The sequence below is a fragment of the Loxodonta africana genome, chromosome 27, assembly GCF_030014295.1.
Source record: "Loxodonta africana isolate mLoxAfr1 chromosome 27, mLoxAfr1.hap2, whole genome shotgun sequence".
Taxonomy (NCBI): Eukaryota; Metazoa; Chordata; class Mammalia; order Proboscidea; family Elephantidae; genus Loxodonta; species Loxodonta africana.
Genome location: NC_087368.1, coordinates 34,233,197 through 34,250,788, shown reverse-complemented (window position 1 = coordinate 34,250,788; position 17,592 = coordinate 34,233,197). Strand labels below are relative to the sequence as shown.

The 17,592-nt window shown below is 38.6% G+C and overlaps 1 pseudogene; it reads right to left on the bottom strand.

Annotated features, from left to right (window-relative positions):
- Positions 1-11,003: 11,003 nt before the first annotated feature.
- LOC100662589 (ribonuclease T2-like) lies at positions 11,004-14,787 on the bottom strand (annotated as a pseudogene).
- Positions 14,788-17,592: the final 2,805 nt, after the last annotated feature.

Here is a 17,592-nt window from a genome sequence, read left to right as displayed (position 1 = left end):
TAAAATCAAGTGGGGCAAAGAAGCTGTTAACACACACAAAAAGACATCAAAATGATACGACTAAATTCATACCTATCCATAATTACCCTGAATGTAAATGGACTAAATGCACCAATAAAGAGACAGACAGTGGCAGAATGGGTTAAAAAACAAGATCTGTCTATATGCTGCCTACAAGAGACACACGTTAGACTTAGAGACACAAACAAATTAAAACGCAAAGGATGGAAAAAAAATATATCAAGCAAACAACAATCAAAAAAGAGCAGGACATCATCCTGAGACCAGAAGAACTAGTTGGTGCCCGGCCACAATTGATGACTGCCCTGACGGGGAGCACAGCAGAGGACCCCTGAGGGAGCAGGAGATCAGTGGGATACAGACCCCAAATTCTCATAAAAAGACCAAACTTAATGGTCTGACTGAGACTGGAGGAATCCCGGCGGCCATGCTCCCCAGACCTTCAGTTGACACAGGACAGAAACCATCCCCGAAGACAACTCATCAGAAATGAAAGGGACTGGTCAGCGGGTGGGAGAGAGACGCTGATGAAGAGTGAGCTAATTATATCAGGTGGACACTTGAGATTGTGTTGGCAACTCTTGTCTGGAGGGGGGATGGGAGGATAGAGAGAGAGGGAAGCCGGCAAAATTGTCACGAAAGGAGAGACTGAAAGGGCTGACTCAAGAGGGGGAGAGCAAGTGGGAGTAGGGAGTGAGATGTATGTAAACTTATATGTGACAGACTGATTGGATTTGTAAACGTTCACTTGAAGCTTAATAAAAGTTATTAATAAAAAAAAAAGAGCAGGAGTGGAAATATTAACTTCTGACAAAATAGACTTTAAAGTTAAATATATCAGAAAGGACAAGGAGGGACCCTATATAATGATTAAAGGGACAATACACCAAGAAGATATAACCAGATTAAATATTTATGCACCCAATGACAGGGCTGCAAGATACATTAAAACAAACTCTATCAGCATTGAAAAGTGAGATAGACAGCTCCACAATAATAGTAGGAGACTTCAACACACCACTTTCGGTGAAGGACAGGACATCCAGAAAGAAGCTCAATAAAGACACGGAAGATCTAAATGCCACAATCAACCAACTTGACCTCGTAGACACATACACAACACTCCACCCAACAGTAACCAACTATACTTTCTTTTCTAGTGCACATGGAACATTCTCTAGAATAGACCACATATTAGGTCATAAAGCAACCTTAGTAGAATCCAAAACACTGAAATATTACAAAGCATCTTCTCTGACCATAAGGCCATAAAAGTGGAAATCAATAACAGAAAAAGCAGGGAAAAGAAGTCAAACACTTGGAAACTGAACAATACCCTGCTCAAAAAAGACTGGATTATAGAAGACATTAAGGATGGAATAAAGAAATTCAGAGAATCCAATGAGAATGAAAACACTTCCTATCAGAACCTTCGGGACACAGCAAAAGCGGTGCTCAGAGGCCAATTTATATCAATAAATGCACACATGCAAAAAGAAGAAAGGGCCAAAATCAAAGAACTACCCCTACAACTTGAACAAACAGAAAGAGAGCAACAAAAGAAACCCACAGCCACCGCAAGAAAACAAATAATAAAAATTAGAGCTGAACTAAAAGAAATAGAAAACAGAAAAACAATTCAAAGAATTAACAAGACCAAAAGCTGTTTTTTTGAAAAACTCAACAAAATTGATACACCATTGGCTAAACTGACAAAAGAAAAACAGGACAGGAAGAAAATAACTCGGATAAGAAATGAGATGGGCAATATCGCAACAGACCCAACTGAAATTAAAAGAATCACATTAGATTACTATGAAAAACTATACTCAAACAAATTTGAAAACCTAGAAGAAATGGATGAATTCCTAGAAACACACTACCTACCTAAACTAACACAAACAGAGGTAGAACAACCAAATAGACCCATAACAAAAGAAGAGATTGAAAAGGTAATCAAAAAACTCCCAACAAGAAAAAAAGTCCTGGTCCGGATGGCTTCACTGCAGAGTTCTACCAAACTTTCAGAGAACAGTTAACACCACTACTACTAAAGGTATTTCAGAGCATAGAAAAGGATGGAATACTACCAAAGTCATTCTATGAAGCCACCATATCCCTGATACCAAAACCAGGTAAAGACATCATAAGAAAAGAAAATTATAGACCTATATCCCTCATGAATATAGATGCAAAAATCCTCAACAAAATTCTAGCCAATAGAATTCAACAACATATCGAAAAAATAATTCACCATGACCAAGTGGGATTCATACCAGGTATGCAGGGATGGTTCAACATTAGAAAAACAATCAATGTAATCCACCACATAAATAAAACAAGAATCACATGATTTTATCAATTGATGCAGAAAAGGCATTTGACAAGTTCAACACCCATTCATGATTAAAAAAACTCTCAGCAAAATAGGAATAGAAGGAAAATTTCTCAACATAATAAAAGGCATTTATACAAAGCCAATAGCCAACATCACCCTAAATGGAGAGAGTCTGAAAACATTCCCGCTGAGATCGGGAATCAGACAAGGATGCCCTTTATCACCACTCTTATTCAACATTGTGCTGGAAGTCCTGGCCAGAGCAATTAGGCTAGATAAAGAAATAAAGGGCATCCAGATTGGCAAGGAAGGAGTAAAAGTATCTCTATCTGCAGATGACATGATCTTATACACAGAAAACCCTAAAGAATCCTCCAGAAAACTACTGAAACTAATAGTTCGGCAGAGAATCATGATACAAGATAAACATACAAAAATCAGTTGGATTCCTCTATACCAACAAAAAGAACATCGAAGAGGAAATCACCAAATCAATGCCATTTATAGTAGCCCCCAAGAAGATAAAATACTTAGGAATAAATCTTACCAAGGATGTAAAAGACTTATATAAAGAAAACTACAGTACACTTCTGAAAGAAACCAAAAGAGACTTATATAAGTGGAAGAACATACCTTGCTCATGGGTAGGAAGACTTAACATTTTAAAAATGTCTATTCTACCAAAAGCGATCTATACATTTAATGCAATTCCAATCCAAATCCCAACGACATTCTTTAATGAGATGGAGAAACAAATCACTAATTTCGTATGGAAGGGAAAGAGGCCCCAGATAAGTAAAGCATTACTGAAAAAGAACAAAGTAGGAGGCCTTACTTTACCTGATTTTAGAACCTATTATACTGCCACAGTAGTCAAAACAGCCTGGTACTGGTACAACAACAGATACATGGACCAATGGAACAGAATTGAGAATCCAGACATAAATCCATCCACATATGACCAGCTGATATTTGGCAAAGGCCCCAAAACAGTTAAATGGGGAAAAGACAGTCTTTTTAACAAATGGTCCTGGCATAACTGGATATCCATCTGCAAAAAATGAAACAAGACCCATACCTCACTCCGTGCACAAAAACTAACTCGAAATGGATCAAAGACCTAAATATAAAATCTAAAACAATAAAGATCATGGAAGAAAAAATAGGGACAATGTTAGGAGCCCTAATACATGGCATAAACAGTATACAAAAGATTATAAAGAACATAGAAGAAAAACTAGATAACTGGGAGCTCCTAAAAATCAAACACCTATGCTCATCCAAAGACTTCACCAAAAGAGTAAAAAGACTACCTACAGACTGGGAAAAAGTTTTGAGCTATGACATTTCTGATCAGTGCCTGATCTCTAAAATCTACATGATACTGCAAAAACTCAACTGCAAAAAGACAAATAACCCAATTAAAAAATGGGAAAAAGATATGAATAGACACTTCACTAAAGGAGACATTCAGGTAGCTAACAGATATATGAGGAAATGTTCACGATCATTAGCCATTAGAGAAATGCAGATCAAAACTACAATGAGATTTCATCAACAAGGCTGGCATTAATCCAAAAAACACAAAATAATAAATGTTGGAGAGGCTGTGGAGAGATTGGAACACTTCTACACTGCTGGTGGGAGTGTCAAATGTTACAATCACTTTGGAAATCTATTTGGCACTTCCTTAAAAAGCTAGAAATAGAACTACCATAGGATCCAGCAATCCCACTCCTCGGAATATATCCTAGAGAAATAAGAGCCTTTACCCGAACAGATATATGCACACCCATGTTTATTGCAGCTCTGTTTACAAAAGCAGAAACATGGACGCAACCAAGGTGCCCATTAATGGATGAATGGATAAATAAATTATGGTATATTCACACAATGGAATACTACACATCGAAAAAGAACAGTGAGGAATCTGTGAAACATTTCATAACATGGAGGAGCCTGGAAGGCATTATGCTGAGTGAAATTAGTCAGTCGCAAAAGGACAAATATTGTATAAGACCACTATTATAAGAACTTGAGAAATAGTTTAAACTGAGAAGAAAACATTCTTTTGTGGTTACAAGACGGGGAGAGAGGGAAGGTGGGAGAGGGGCATTCACTAATTAGATAGTAGATAAGAACTACTTTAGGTGAAGGGAAAGACAGCACACAGTACAGGGGAGGTCAGCACAACTGGACTAAACCAAAAGCAAAAAAGTTTCCTGAATATACTGAATGCTTTGAAGGCCAGTGTAGCAGGGGCAGGGGTCTGGGGACCATGGTTTCAGGGGACATCTAAGTCAATTGGCATAATAAAATCTATTAAGAAAACATTCTGCATCCCACTTTGAAGAGTGGCGTCTGGGGTCTTAAACGGTAGCAAGCAGCCATCTAAGATGCATCAATTGGTCTCAACCCACCTGCATCAAAGGAGAATGAAGAACACCAAGGACACAAGGTGATTACGAGCCCAAGAGACAGAAAGGGCCACATGAACCAGCGACTACATCATCCTGAGACCAGAAGAACTAGATGGTGCCCGGCTACAACTGATGACTGCCCTGACAGGGAGCACAACAGAGAACCCCTGAGGGAGCAGGAGGACAGTGGGATGCAGACCCCAAATTCTCATAAGACCAGACTTAATGGTCTGACTGAGACTAGAAGGACCCCGGTGGTCATGGCCCCCAGATCTTCTGTTGGCCCAGGAAAGGAACCATTCCCGAAGCCAACTCTTCAGACAGGGATTGGACTGGACAGTGGGTTGGAGAGGGATGCTGGTGAGGAGCGAGCTTCTTGGATCAGGTGGACACTTGAGACTATGTTGACATCTCCCGCCTGGAGGGGAGATGAAAGGGTGGAGGGGGTTAGAAGCTGGCGAAAAGGACACAAAAAGAGAGAGTGGAGGGAGAAAGCAGACTGTCTCATTAGGGGGAGAGTAATTGGGAGTGTGTAGCAAGGTATATATGGGTTTTTGTGTGAGAGACAACTTGATTTGTAAAACTTTCACTTAAAGCACAACAAAAATTATTTTAAAAAAACGGTTGAATTGAGTTCTGAAACATGAGGTCACTCATTGACAGATGGGAAGGAAATTTTTCACAATGTGGCAGAGACATGGACAGAAAACCTTGAGAGAGAAAGCCTGTCAAGATGCTCGACTACCAAAGGACCAGATGATCACGAAATCAAAAATACAATCGTTTTGCTCTGTTTCTGCTTTGTAATTTGGTGGCAAATTTATTGCCAATTTTCATCCAAATATGAATATGGCCTTGAATTGTAGACAGACTTTCTGAAATGCTCTCCCCCCAAAGATATTCCTCCCTAATTCATGGAACCTGTGAATATGATAAGATATAAATCCTGGGAATATATTGTAATGATAATTTTTTATATAGCACAGTTAATATTAAAGTAAGTAGGTTATCTGGGTGGACCTGATCTAACCACACGAACAATGCTTTCTAGGGCTGAAGGCTGTCGTCGAGAAATTCAATATGTAGGAAGGACTCAACACGGTGCTGGTTTAAAGACTGTGGGCCATGTGACAGGAGGTGCCAACTACTCAGGAGCTTAGAAAGAGTCCCCCAGTGACAGCCAGCAAGAAAAGGGGGATCTCAGTTCTACAACTGCACGAGACCAAATTCAGCTAATCGCCTGAAAGAGCTTGGAAGTGTAGTCTTCACCAGAGTCTCCAGGTTACAGCCCCGCCCAGACAAAACCTGGATTTCAGCCTGAAACAGAGAGGCCACTCAAGCCCGCTTGGATTCTGACCTGCAGAATTGTGAGCAAATAAGTGGGTATTGTTTTTTTAACCACTGAGTTTGTGGTCATTTGTTATGCAGCAATAGAAAACTGACACAGATTTATTGCCTGTTATCTTAAAAAATTTTTTAATGGGAATTTGAGAATATATTGAATGTTATCGTGTTGACAAGGTCAAGATAAAATGCATCTGTTATGGCGGTACATAAGTGTTCAAAAAATGGTTGTATTAATGAACGAGCTAAGGGAATGTAGTAGATAATCCTAGTTGCTCACCCCCAACATCCATTCCTTCTTCTTCCTTGATAAAATAACTGTGAATATGTTAAGGCCAGCAGGGTGCCCATCCAAAATACTACAGTCCTTTTTGCATGTAGGTGTGACCATGTGACTAAGTTTTGGCCAACCAAACTTAAACAGACATGTTATATGCGACTTCAGGGAGTTCCTCCTAAAAATGGGAAACATACCTTTTTTTTGGTCCCTTTCTTCTTCCTGCTACATGACTCCATGGCTTTCTGCAATGGGACATGATGGCTTAAGCTCTGGAAGCCATCCTGCACCACATCATTATCTGTTGATGACAATAAAGTACCCCAAAACCTACTGGTTTAAAAAATCAAACGTTTCATTATATCATGCATGAGTCAAGTGATTTTTCTGGTTTTACAAGGCATGTACTGGTGGTCACTTGTTGAAATTTGGTGGCAGCTGGGCTGGTTTGCAAGAACCACAACAGTTTACTTTCATGAAGGGCACTTTGGTGGTGTGGCTGAAAGGCTGGGCTCAGAGGGGTCATTATCTCTGTATAGTCTCGGGGCCAGTTCACCTCATTTCTCTAACAGGGTGGTTGGATTCTTTTACATGGAAGCTCATGACTCCGAGTGTTTCTAGAAGAAGAAAGCAGAAACTGAAAGTACCTTTAGGTTCAGGCCTGGTCACCACCTCAGTGTCAAAGTAGCCTTCTATTGGTCAAAGTGGTCATGCGTCTTGCCTAGATTCAAGAGGAGTGGGCCTAGACCTCATCTTACAATGGAAGGAGAGCAAAGCATTTGTGTCATCTCGAATTCGGCATAGGTGACCTGAGAACGGCAAAGAGGAGAGCTGGAAGGAGCCTGGGTCCATGATGACTTAAAGCTGCCAAACCAGCCCTAAGCTGGCTACTTCGGAATTTTTTTTCTACTGTTGTTGTTGCTGGAGAATCTGCTCTGACTACTGGCAACTTATTACAGCAGGATGAAACATCGCCTGGTCCTGTGCCATCTTCATATGCTTGAGTCCATTGTCGCAGCTATTGTGCCAATCCACCTCATAGAGGGGTCTCCTTGTTTTAACTGGCGTTATACTCTACCAAATATGATGTCCTTTTCTAGTGATTGGTCTTTCTTGATAATGTGCCCAAAGTAAGCTAGTCAAACTTTCACCATCCTTGCTTCTAAGCAACATTTTGATAGTTTTTCTTCTAAGATTGATTTGTTCATGCCTTTCCAACTTCTTTAAGCAACTATGGTTATGTTTCTGTTATATTCAGCAGAAACTGATTCTGGAAACTTCAATAAGAATTTTGTAGGGATGGTGAGGCCAGAATCATTGGTTTACTTTGTATGTCCTATCTTTGTCTTGCTGAGCTCCCACAGCCCTCTATCAAAGCATACCTAGTGATAACACTCCATTTTATCTTGAATAATTTACCTGCAACTTCTTTCTGGTTGATATGTAAAACTGTGCAATTTTAGAATTCATATACTCTACTGATGTCAGATGCCCTTAGTGGCAAAGCATCAAGATTTGCTGTACTCATCAAAAGAAAATAAAACTTTAATGGAAAATAATATGAGTGAAATAAAAGGCAAAGATCTTGAAAGAAGAAAAAATGATGCAAACTCTGAGGAAACACATATTCAAACAGGAGGAAGGTTTGCCTTGGCAGCTCGTTCTTCTGATCTCTCCTGATGATGTTCTGACTGCTTGTTATGTGTTATGAGTTGTCATGGTGATGAGCAGGAGCCGAAATCAATGCAAGAATAGGAGGTTTTGGTTTGTTTATTTGTTGTTTTATTTTATTTTTCATTGCTGTCCTTGATCACAGTGCATTACAAAGCAACACTCAGGATCTTTTGCACATTCATACTGTTACTTGTATTCATTCTTATATGCTCCCACTCTCGTGCATGTCCACATTTATTGTCAAATTCTCCCCATCACAATCTCACACTTTCACTAAATATGTTGAGTACATGCACGTGAACTCTCTTTTATACATTCTCTCTCGTATGTAGATACTTGCATGCTGATTCATTCCTTCGCACATGTACCCTTGCAAATTCATGCTCTTGCCTAATCGTACATTAACTTACACGCTGATCTGTTGCACACACAATTTCTGATTAGGTCAATAAAGTATCTCATGTTTCTCTAAGCCAATCTAGTCTGTGTCTTCTCTATCCCAGACTAAGAGGTCACGTCTCATGAAAGGAGAGGGACCAGAGGAGGTTAATTTCTGAAGACGCTAAGGAACTTATGCTTCGAGATCCCTAGCTTGCTTGCATGAATCTTGTTTAAGTTTCTTGCAAAGGTGCTAGCAGTCTGTTCACAAGTATAGTGGCAAGGTTATGTAAACATTTCAAAATTTAAATGGTTTCACCACAATTAATTAAGACCACTGTCTCTTTTTACATTTTGCCATGTCTTGGATTCTGTTGGAGAAGTCCTAAAATCTTGTTGAGACCCATCTCAGAGTACGCTTATTTGGAATTACACTATTTTAACTGCAAGTTGTAAAGATGCTTTAGAACATTCGAAAAACCAACTGAGAAATAAAACAATTTGTTCTGGACTTATGAATGGTAGCTTCTTTTCTTATCTTTAGTTCATTTATTAAACAATAAAGAGAATTTTTTAAATGGATTATAAAGTAAAGCCCCAAAAGAAATGAAATCAAAAATTATTTTATATAGAGAATAAAATTATAACATCCCCAAAAATGTTCAGATCACATACAAAGTAGCAGTTCATTAAGAAAAAGAGGCAATTTTCAAATAGAAGTAATAAAGATTCTTAAATTGTTTGATGATCCTCTCTAATGAAGAGGTATGAATAATGAGAATGCATTGAAAAAAACAAATTTCTTGCTGATTTGACACAAATACTCACATCAATAAAGATAATATAAAATTTTCACATGCCATCGTATGTAGACTTTGGCAACAAACTGTGACTGTGGCCAATTTGAAGCATATTTAAGTCATTGCATGAGAAAACTCGAAATTCATTAGAATCTTACAAGTTCTATGGAAAAGAAATTTGATAATTTTTTTTAGACAGTATTTCTAAAAACATGATATATAATGAGCTGTGAAGTAGAAGGAAACATTCATAATCTTCTACATACTGTACTGCTAATACTACTGATACTACTACTACTAACAGATAATAAGCAACCATGCTAGAGGAACTAATGAATTATCTTCCTATTCTCTCCATGGAACATAGCACAAAACAGTCACTATAAAAAAGTGGCAATTTAAACAACACACAGTCAAAATAACAGGGAAAAATGTTATAGAGGTATACCAGGGAGTTAATGAATAACAGTATAACTTTTTATTTCTAAAGTTCCTGATATTTGTCAAGTATTTAAAACATATATTTACCATGATTTATTTTCTCATTCTAAATAATTAAGTACCTTTATATCTAACGCTGTGTTCATAACTTTGTACTCACTTCCTTAGGGAAAAGTCCTGAAACTGTATCAACTGGCACCAAGAAACCTGGATGTGCCTCAGGGAGAGGCTGGTGTCAGCCACAGAGAGAACAAATGAGTTGAAGCTAATCTAGGGACCAACTCTGAGGACAACTACAAGTGTATAAAGAAGAAATGTTTGTATGCAAAATGAAAAAAGAGGTAGTGTATAGGTGCAGGGTAAGAACACAAACAAAACATTGGTGAAGTCTCTCTGGAAAAAAGATAATTTTAAATCAGTTCTTGAAAGAAGCTACTAAAAAGAACAGTTAGAGAGTGTTTCCCAAAAGGGGCATGGGATGCACCAACCTCAAGGGCAAGGGCTATAGGAACAGAGGGCTCAGGCAAGGAGTAAGAAACAAATCCTGAGAAATGGGAACAGCACTCTTCATTGTTACATGGGGAAAAATGGAGGAGATGATATCGAGGACAGAATCATAGAGTTGAGTCTTGAAATATTAAGAGATTTTTTATTCCCTTCAAGTATTTTTTTCAAGTGCTCTAACTCATTCATACGGATCACAAAACTGAATGATCAGAGAAACCAAACGTTGCCCATTTTCAGCTTTAGGCTCTTGGAAGGAGCCCACAGCTTTTTTCCCAGGTCAGTAGATATCCTATGTCATCATATTATTGCCCCTGTACATACACGAAAACAACACAGTGGCCATTTGCTACAAAACCAAACTAAGTTTCACATCCCCAGCTCACTAAGACTGGTTGGCTCACTACAGACTCCTCATTTAGGCTAAGAATATTCTACACATTTCTACAATAGTCTATGCATTTAGGAACACCCAAAGAGGTTAAGAACATTAGCAAATCCCTTCTTAGAATACAAATATATTGCATTGATTTTTTTTTTTTTTCTTTTTAATCAAGAAACAAGGACCTCTGAAGCTTTATTTCCACTATGAACCACCTACTCAGGCTTGGGATATTTTCTTGCTTCCAATGTACTCAGAGTCCACCCATCTTTACATGAACCCCGAAAATCAATTCATAAACTCTGAAGTGAAAAGAAAACAAAAACAAAAAGTCTTATATTAACAAAGGAGTTGTCAACAGGGGATTTCACTTTGCAGTCGTTTTTAAGAAAGCAGTGGATTGTGTATTTCTTTCTCTTGCTTTTCAAAATGCAGGTGATTGACACAATTTTGGCATCAATGTGTGGTCTGTCTGGGCGAAGGGTAGAACAGGGGCTGTCTTCACGGACCTCCGGCCCTGGACTACAATCAGCCGCATGCGCCCAGTAGGCTTCCTGCTTGAGGCCAAGTCCCAGGCTGTGTGCAGGTCCTTGGTGAGACACGATTCTATCTGACCAATGGTCTGTACTTCCCCATTCTGTTCTGGTGGAAGATGCTGGGCTTACGGCATCACCTAAGATACACTGGCAAGAGCAACTTGAATATCTGCAATCTGGTAGTCATTGATAAATGGCTTTATCTCCAACTTGTGGAGCATGCTGTTAAGGTCCAGTTGTCTATTCAGATCCAGGCATTTACCGAAGTATTTTTTCTGCAGCTGAGATCGTCCATGTGGGTGGCCCAAGCCACGTGCTTTCCCCACTAATGATTCCAGAATTGGCTGCAAGTAGGAGACCAATGAATTACAGCAGGCCAGTACATCTTCACTGATTGGTTTAAAGCTAGGAAAGGTGTGCGTCAGGGTTGTATTCTTTCACCATACCTATTCAATCTGTATGCTGAACAAATAATCTGAGAAGTTGGACTATATGAAGAAAAACAGGGCATCAGGATTGAAGGAAGACTCACTAACAACCTGCGTTATGCAGATGACACAACTTTGCTTGCTGAAAGTGAAAAGGACTTGAAGCACTTGCTAATGAAGAGCAAAGACCACAGCCTTCAGTATGGACTGCACCTCAACATAAAGAAAACAAAAATCCTCACAACTGGACCAATGAGCAACATTATGATAAACTGAGAAAAGATTGAAGCTGTCAAGGATTTCATTTGACTTGGGTCCACAATTAACAGCCATGGAAACAGCAGTCAAGATATCAAATGACACATTGCATTGGGTAAATCTGCTGCAAAGGACTTCTTTAAATTCTTGAAAAGCAGGGATGTCACCTTGAAGACTAAGGTGTGCCTAACCCAAGCCATGGTATTTTCAATTGCATCATATGCATGTGAAAGCTGGACAACGAATAAGGAAGGCAGAAGAACTGACGCCTTTGAATTGTGGTGTCGGCGAAGAATATTGAATATACCACGGACTGCCAAAAAAACAAACAAATCTGTCTTGGAAGCAGTATAACCAGAATGCTCCTTAGAAGCAAGGATGGCAAGACTGCGTCTTACATACTTTGGACATGTTGTCAGGAGGAATCAGTTCCTGGAGAAGGACATCATGCTTGGCAAAGTACAGGATCAGTGGAAAAGAGGAAGACCCTCAACAAGGTGGATTGACACAGTGGCTGCAACAATGAGCTCAAGCATAGGAACGATTGAAAGGATGGCTCAGGACTGGGCAGTGTTTTGTTCTGTTGTGCACAGAGTCGGTATAAGTCAGAACCAACTCAACGGCACCTATCAAAAACAGTACATCTTCATGTCTGGTAGAAGATCCTTACTCTCTTCTAAATGAAAGTGCCATGATCGGTTGCATTCTTCTGTTTTATCAGGCCGTAACCCTTGTACCATCCAGTAATTCAGAGGGTCTCTGCAGTCATTTTCAACTTCCATGTACACCGTTGGTGGCCAGTGGTGAACCACGGCCAGCTTCTTCCACTCGTGATTGCCATGGAGAAAGACAAGGAACTCATCTCCCACGAACTTTTACAAAGTTACAAAGAGGCTCCCCACAAATTTTTCAGCATTGCACAGGCAGTAAAGAGCCAGATAGAAGGAACTCAGGAGGGTACTGTGAATTACTTTGGGTTTCATTGTGTTGAAATCTGAGTCTGCAGGCTTCCACAAGTTCCTGGGCTCTGACCTGATGGCCAGCCGTGGTTCCAAGCTGCCTAGACACCCCCCCAGAGACACGCCCCTTTCCCCTCTCCACTCCTGCATTGATTTTCAAATAATACCAAAACCAAACCAAACCACACCTGTTGCCATGGAGTCCATTCTGACTCATAGAGACCCTATAGGATACAGTAGAACTGCCCCATAGGGTTTCCAAGGAGCAACCAATGGATTCGAACTGCCAACTTTTGGTTAGCAGGTGAACTCTCAACCACCATGCCACCAGGGCTCCTTTTAAATAATAAATTTTATAAAAGGTCAGTAGGTTAATGGAAGTCCTAAATTTCAAAATACATATTCCAATGTTTCAAAGAACACCGAAAAAAAAAATTTAGTTTTCCCATGAAAATCTTATACAAGAATACACTCAGCTATGCAAATTCGGTTCACCATTCTCAGTTTTCTCAGCTCCTTCTCACTTTGGTGAGAACACTTACGGGAAAATCCAAAATAGTATCACTGGAAAGATTGCATGTCTTCGTATTAGTGAGTATATTTTGTGACAATGTTTCACATCATGCCCCATTAGGGTTTCCTTTTGCACTAGTCTGGCACAACATTGTAATTCCTTGTTAAATGCTGCATTAGCAAGGATGAGCAATAATTCAACATGATGCTAATATAGTGCAAGTTGAAATTCAAAGAAGCCTTCATTTTGTTTTGCATTCCTCTCATCATTGTTCATTCTGCAATATTACTCATACCATACCTACTGCCGTTGAGTCGGTTCCAACTCATAGCAACCCTATAGGGCAGAGTAGAACTGCCCCATGGGGTTTCCAAGGAGCACCTGGTGGATTTGAACTGCCCACCTTTTGAATGGCAGCTATAGCACTTAACCACTACACCACCAGGGTTTCTTTTGCAATATTAGAGCCCCATAAAGAGAAAAAGAAACATGAAATATTTCCTACTTGCTTCCAATTGTATTCATTTCCTAGCCTAAGAGTGCTGTAACAAAATATCGCAAACCATTGGCTTATACACCACTCGCACCCTTGCCATCGAGTCGATTCTGACTCATAACGACCCTATAGGACAGAGAAGAACTGCCCCATAGGGTTTCCAGGGAGCAGCTGGTGGATTCCAACAGCTGACCTTTTGGTTAGCAGCCAAAGCTCTTAACCACTGTGCCACCAGGGCTCCACCAGGGATTAGTGCTTGAAAATATCTTCTTGGGGAACACAGTTCAATTCATAACACCTGTGCCTGGCTGAATGTATGTCCTGAGGAAAAAAAATGTTTCTCTTGTTTCAGTATCACTCCTTATCAAAGAATGTTGCTCAAGAATATTCTGGAAAGCTTTTCAGAAAAGTTTCCTTGAGGCACATGCAATGCTGATTCTGCCCTCTTTTTTCTCAATCCTCCATCATGAGAGTACATATATTACCAAGAGTGTTATTGTCTTGTGGAAACCCTTTGCAGGCTTCCCCTCTCTTTCTTATCACAATTGCTATTATAATACTTCAGGCTATACGCCTAGCTCCTTATATTTCTTTTCACATCTAGTTTGTAATACATGAAATCCTTCTTGCATGCTTCTACCAGATTTACCATCATCTCTCTCTTTCTCTCTGTCACACACACACACACACACACACACACACACACACACACACACTCCTTAACCCTGCCATTCACCTATTCAAGAATCTTAGGGGCTCTCCACTGCTTATCATTTTTCTTCATTGCTTATACATTTTCTGGCTTTCAAGGGTCTACAAAATCTCAGATATATATCTCATGTACTGTATATATCTTACTACTCCACTGTTCCAATCAGGCTGGTTTACTTCATAAAAGAAGAAAAGTTTTCTATAGAATGAACTATTCTAGAAATGCCCAATAGAACTGCTTCTACCTACTGGTGAATACTGCATGCTATGTTCTGGCAGCGTAGGATAATGGTTAAAGCCATGCATTTTGAAATGAAGAGCTTCTGGGTTTATCGTACTGTGGATATAACTAGCTGTGTAACCTTGAGAAATAAAGCTCTCTTTTTTGAGTCTCAGTATTTGCATCTGAAAATCAGAATGTCAAGAGTTTCCTACTTGATTTTCAAAGTGTTGAATAAGATATTGTTTGTAAAGCGCTTGTCATAGGACTCATACATAAAATGTGCTCAATAAACCATGCTCAATAAAGAACTCAAATGCCTCTCACCTTTGAAGAAATTAAAGTGAAATTGGTAGGTCAAACTGAGTGCACTTATTTTAAAGCCTGTTGATAAGTTGCTGTCCACAAAGGTTGTTTCAGTTTACATCCTCACCATGTATATGTGAACCTATTTTCTCTAAGTTTTTGTTCCATTGGCTATTATGACTTAAAATTTGTTTGCCATTGAAAATGGTATATTTTCAAATATTTTTATCATTTTTTGAGATTTTAATAAAATTGACTCATTTTCCTTATGTTTAAGTCCTATTGATTTACCTGAGGAATTATCTATCATATGAGTTCCTCAATTTTATATTGGTAAATTCAGACTTTTTATAATTGGTAAGGTTATTGCATATTAAAACATTAGCCTAGTATCTGTTATATGTGTTGCAATATTTTTTTGCAGTTTTTATTTGGCTTTGATTCTGGTGTTGTCTTTACCAGAAAGACGATTTTATCATGTGGAATCAAATAGCTGTATCTTCTTGCTTCTGGGTTTCACAACAGGCTCAATTGTGTAAATATTGAATAATAATGAAGATTAAATAATTATTCAAGGATTTCTACTCATTTTATGTTTCTTTAAAATTTTGGAGTCATCTGTGCCTGATTTTAGTAAAAGAATTCAGCATTTTTGCTGACCCCCAGAGTTCCAACATTATTAATTGAATACATTTTTCCCACAGTGATTCGAAAGGCATATTATACATTCCCACGTAGACTATTATCTACTATTATACTCTCAAGTTCAGTCCATTAATCTGTTTTAGTAGTGTTAAATATCATTAACTTCTGAACATTTCGTACAGCTAGTATTCCTCTATTACTAATATTTTGTAAGATTTTATATGGTTTTGTGTAATCCTTAGACATCTTTTTTTCAATACTCTCCCCCAATATCCTTTTCGTTGTATAGACATTATAATTATGACTGGATTGAGCTTGTAGATGATTTTATTTTATAATATTCTCCTTTGCCCCACCTTCCCCAAATAGTATGTTTTATTTTTTCACTTTCTTCTTTTACTTCTCTCAGAAAAAAATAAAATTTTCCTCCTAAAGGCTCTGTACATTTCCTTTATTATTATTTTCATTTTACTGAATATTTTCTATTTTCGATGCTAGGTCAAATGGGCTGTCTTATCTGATATGTTTAAACTAAGTCTCATATAAACCAAAAAACCAAATCCATTGCTGTTGAGTTGATTCTGACTCATAGCAAGCCTACAGGACAGTGTAGAACTACCCCATAGGGTATGCAAGGAGTGGCTGGTAGATTTGAACTGCTGACCTTTTGGTTAGCAACCATAACTTTTAACCACTGCACCACCAGGACTCCAAGTCACATATAACCCATTGCTGTCAAGTTGATTCTGACTCACAGCGGCCCTATCGGACACAGTAGAACTGCCCCATAGGGTTTTCAAGCAGCGCCTGGTGGATTTGAACTGCTGACCTTTTGGTTAGCAGCGGTAGCTCTTAACCACTATGCCACCAGTGTTCCCAAGTCACATGTAGGTAAGTTAATTTTTTCAACAATAATGCTATTAGACTTTTTGCTAAGATACTTTTATTTCAAGTATTTTATCAGTTTACTGATACAATATACAATCAACTGCATTTGACTATGTATTCTTCATATAATAATTATTCTCCAGTTTGATGGTATCTATGCCTTTCATTGTATTATTAAGCATTTCCAATATTAAAACATAAGCTCTAAATTTATTCGATCAATTCTATGTGTGTTTTGAAGTTACTTATGGTATTTTTGGTGTAAAAGTTATTAATTTTTACATTGTCAAATTTATCATTTTTTTCCTGTTTTATGATTAAAGGAGCCACTCAAAGATGGTGATCTGACCTTTTTTTTTTTCAGTTAACTGATTGTCTGAACATAAGTTATTGAATAATTTACCCTTAACCCACTGAATTGCAGAGTTATAGTTTATATAGATTAATTTATCATATACTCATTTCAATAGGTCATACATTGATTTCGATCAAGACATTGAACCAAATATATTTTGGGTATATATTACTCTTATTCTCCAAAAGCTGTTAAGTTAAATGAATTTATTAAAATTTCCTAGAAAGTAAAATGTTTACATCTTCCTGTCTCAGAAACTATTGAGAATTCCTGAAAGATGGAAAGAAGACGAGATTGTGTTGACTGGCTTACATAGGTGTGTGCTTCCTTCTTAAAGAAACAGGTACTTGAATTGGAGGGGTCACAGAGGAACTTAGTCTGGGCTGTTCTGGAGGCTTCCAGTTGAGTTAACACACTCCTAGTGAAACAACTATTGCTGCTGTTAGGTGCCGTCAAGTTGGTTCTGACTCATAGTGACCCTATGTACAACAGCATGAGACACCGCCCAGTCCTGGGCCATCCTCACAATCATTGCTATGTTTGAGTCCATTGTTGTAGCCACTGTGTCAACCCATCTCGTTGAGGGTCTTCCTCTTTTTTGCTGACCCTCTACTTTACCAAGCATGATGTCCTTCTCCAGGGACTGGTCCCTCCTGATAACATGCCTAAAATACGTAAGATGAAGTCTTACCATCTT